We start from the raw sequence: 4002 nt of genomic DNA on the forward strand, positions 1-4002 counted from the left end.
CTACCATCGACTGTCGCAGCAGAAATCGAGACTCATCAGACCAGGAACGTTTTTCCAATCTTCTAGTCCTATTTCAATGAGCTTGTGCAAATTGTAGTCTCAGTTCCTGTTCTTAGCTGAAAGGAGTGGCACCCGAGTTGGTCTTCTGTGTGTAGCCCATCTGCCTCAAAGTTCGACGTACTGTGCGTTCAGAGATGCTCTTCTGCCCACCTTGGTTGTAACGGGTGGTTATTTGAGTCACTGTGCCCTTCTATCAGCTCGAACCAGTCTGGCCATTCCTCCTGACCTCTGGCATCAACAAGGCATTTCCGCCACAGAAACTGCCGCTCACTGGATGTTTTTTCTTTTTCGGACATTCTCTGTAAACCCTAGAGATGGTTGTGCGTGGAAAATCCCAGTAGATTAGCAGTTTCTGAAATACTCAGACCAGCCTTCTGGCACCAACAATCATGCCACGTTCAAAGTCACTCAATCACCTTTCTTCCCCATACTGATGCTTGGTTTGAACTGCAGGAGATTCTCTTGACCATGTTACATGCCTAAATGCACTGAGTTGCCGCCATGTGATGGCTGCTAGAAATTAAGTGTTAACGAGCAGTTGGACAGGTGTACTAATAAAGTGGCCGGTGATAAGTTTTTAGTTGGCCCTGGGACGCGTTCTCATTTCAGTGTAGTGTTTCTATATGTCACTGTTTAATTCTTAAATATGTAAATAAAAAAAATAAAAAAAACGATACAGGTTAGATGACCACAAAATAGAAAGGAAGTAAAGAAAAAACACTATTACTACTACTACTACTGCTACTACTACTACTACTACTACTACTACTACTACTACTACTACTACTACTACACGACTCAAAGTGCACATGTACATTCAGAATACATGGACTCCTAAAGAAGACATTTAAAGTGAATAAATGGAATCAGGCTGTTCAATTTCATTAGAACCTGCAGGTCTTTCCAATTATATGGATATTCAAATGCAGTTTTACCTAATTATGTCCTAACAAATAGAATATGAAGGACCAAGGAATCACTAGTGCGTGAGCCATAGTGATACAATTTAGAATTCAGCAAGCTGTAAATATACAGGAAATTATATAAGCAAGGCATTGTAAATAAATAAAATGCAGTGCTGGAGACATCTGACCAGGATATCTAGGTCTGGCAGTTTAGTCTTGTCATACTCACCACTCTGCTGCTCTATAATGATGATAATAATAATAATAATTATACAATGATTATAAGATAGGAAAAACTTCATGAGTCATGAGTGACAGACATTTGTCTTTGTCAGTGCAGGCTCAAATTACATAAACACCTATAAGAACATGTAAGATACACATACATACGGTGTAAAACTACTGACTGTACAGACATGAGAGCTCCCCCTTTTGAGCAAAATTAAAATTTTGAGCATATCAAACACTTTCTTTCCTGCATTCTATTGATTTTTTCTGCAACAATTTGTGCCTTTTGCATCGACTTCTGGTGCAAATGACTTTAGTTATGTAAAGGAAATTCTCACCACACTGCCTATGCAGTGTGGTGAGAATGACACGACTCGTACTGATGGTATTATTGCTGAGGAAATAAACTGCACATGATGTTGAATTTGCAATGTGAGCCACTATCACATGTATTCCACCCTTCCACCACATCCTCAGCGTTTTTTACCCCACTCTTATAATTGACCAGCCCTTGGCTAATATCTTAAAATTTACAGTAGGTGCATGGTTCTTAATAGAAAACTTTAAAAAAAAGTTGTGACAAATAAATGAATGAAAATAAAAAATGGCAAATAAAAAGAAGAAGAGGGGGGCAAGTCACTGTGAGGATATTTTTGGCTATTAGAGCTGACTCTGCACTTCCATGGCAGCATCTACACACACACACACACACACACACACACACACACACACACACACACACACACACACACACACACACACACACACACACACACACACAAATAATGCCCCATTTGGCACAGCATTGCACATAACAGTACTGAATGATAGGACTGACACAAAAGAGAAGAGCCAGGGGCTGGTCAACAAACTTAACAAATAAACTAATTAAAACTAGTATAAAACTACCATTAAATACAAAATATGAAATGTAAAAAAGCTATTTGTGATCCGTTAAGCAGGGGAGGGCTGAGCAGTGGCACATTACAGCACTAACATGTGTTTTGTATTGGGGCTGGAGATCGATGAGGGCATCCGGAACACATCCTTCATCAGCTGCTGTTGGGAGAGTTTATTGAGCGGCTCGTAGCAGAGGACATTTATTTGACAGGTGTTGGCCTCCCGGCCATGCCGCTCTGTCCCTATAGCTGTCTTCTTCCAGCCAGCTGCCTTGTTAGACACCTCACCGATGATGGATCGCAGGAATTGACATGACCGACACCAGGACAATGACCTTGTCTGGGTTCCTTCTGTTGTTATCTCTGTCTCAACCTGCTTGCTTCAACTCTGTCTACAGGTAGGGGAGGTTTAAGGTCTAAGTCTGGGGGAGGGGCTATTTCAGGGGGGGCTGGTGCCATCCCGTACCCCCCTCATAGCCTCGCTCCTGCACTGCTTATATACTGTACAAATTGTAAATACTGGATCTGAGTTGGGATTAATGACATACACTTTACTCTCATGTACTTCCGTACCGTCATGGAATGGGGGTTACGGTCCGGTGCACGTGGCCACATGCAGAATATGTGATATGTTGATTGATACATGTAATGCAAAACCAAAGTTTGCAAGCGTGAGTTATACGCTGTGATAGTACTGAGGTTACCACAGCAAGTTGATTGACGTGTGAATTGAGATGTGTAGATTCCGCCATCGCGACTGTTTTCATTCATTTCAAAATCCTCAACCGGTCCGTCTCAGCTCGACTCACACCAGCTGATGGTGTCGCTGCGACTCAGCTGGTTTTAGAATGTAAGAGACGTCTCCTATTTCCACAGCCAATAGAGAAGTCAGCTGGTAAAGTCAGCTATAAACTATAGAAATAAAATTATAAATAATCCATTTATTTTTCGCCGATTTATCTCTAGAAACGCAACTGTAGCAAACATCTTACTATCACTAACGTTATCCACATTCATATTTACACAAAACAAATGATATATCCAGTTTCAACAAAAGACAAAAACTTGGAGGTTATGACGGAAGTGCATTGTGCAAAGAGTGGTTGCTATGGAGAAAATACACCGTCTTGTCTCGTTGGTGTTGAGTTCTGTTGACAGTTGAGTTCCGTTGCTCTAATTGGTTCTAGGCCTATCTGAGTGCAGAAGCATTTTCTTTCCTCGTTCGGTTGACCCCCCCCACACACACACACCCCCACCCCCCATAATCACAACCAAATGAAGCAGTAGCAAACTCACATTCTGACTAGAATCTGAGTATGATGACGTCAGGCTAACTATGCGGTAAAACAATGTTTTTTCCCTGTGGAAGGGGAGTCTCTAAATCAGTTGGCCAATCTATAGACAATCTAATTAATGTTTACGGTGCGGGCAAGACCCAACACAAGTTGCGGGACCGGGAAGGAACAGACACACATGGGAGCCGTAGTGGGCGGTAATGGTCAGGAATTCACCGGAAGAACAGGAGAAGGATTAGGAAAACAGTCGAAATGTAATTTTCTTCTGATTTGACTAGTTTTTGGGGTGGTCCGTCTTGAGTGTTTAGGATCTTTTACGAACGGTATTACGAACGGACACCCTGAAATTGGTGGTATGTGGGCTAGTCTCGCATTGCCTCGCACTTCCTCCTCCACAACGCAGAGGAGGAAGGTCTGGCTAGTCCACACAGAATTCCAGGATGGGAGAAAAACATGCTCTGGTTTATTGGCATTTCGTTAAACCAATCGCAATCACCTTGGGCGTCGCTAATATCGGACGGAACCATGGTGCCTCTTCAAAATAGGCTCGGGATTGAACTTGTATTGGTGGAACATGTCTATGTTCAAAAGTTGTTTTAGTCGTGCAACAGAAAA

The 4002-nt window shown here is 42.2% G+C and overlaps 1 long non-coding RNA gene across 1 annotated transcript in view; it reads right to left on the reverse strand.

The window, feature by feature from the left end:
* Positions 1 to 468: 468 nt before the first annotated feature.
* Positions 469 to 4002, reverse strand: part of LOC116695496 (uncharacterized) — a 24978-nt gene continuing 21444 nt past the window's right edge. The window contains exon 3 of the long non-coding RNA XR_004333470.1: positions 469 to 480. This is a non-coding gene — a long non-coding RNA (uncharacterized LOC116695496). The remainder of the gene's footprint in view (positions 481 to 4002) is intronic.

Source organism: Etheostoma spectabile, chromosome 9 (genome assembly GCF_008692095.1).
Source record: "Etheostoma spectabile isolate EspeVRDwgs_2016 chromosome 9, UIUC_Espe_1.0, whole genome shotgun sequence".
Lineage (NCBI taxonomy): Eukaryota > Metazoa > Chordata > Actinopteri > Perciformes > Percidae > Etheostoma > Etheostoma spectabile.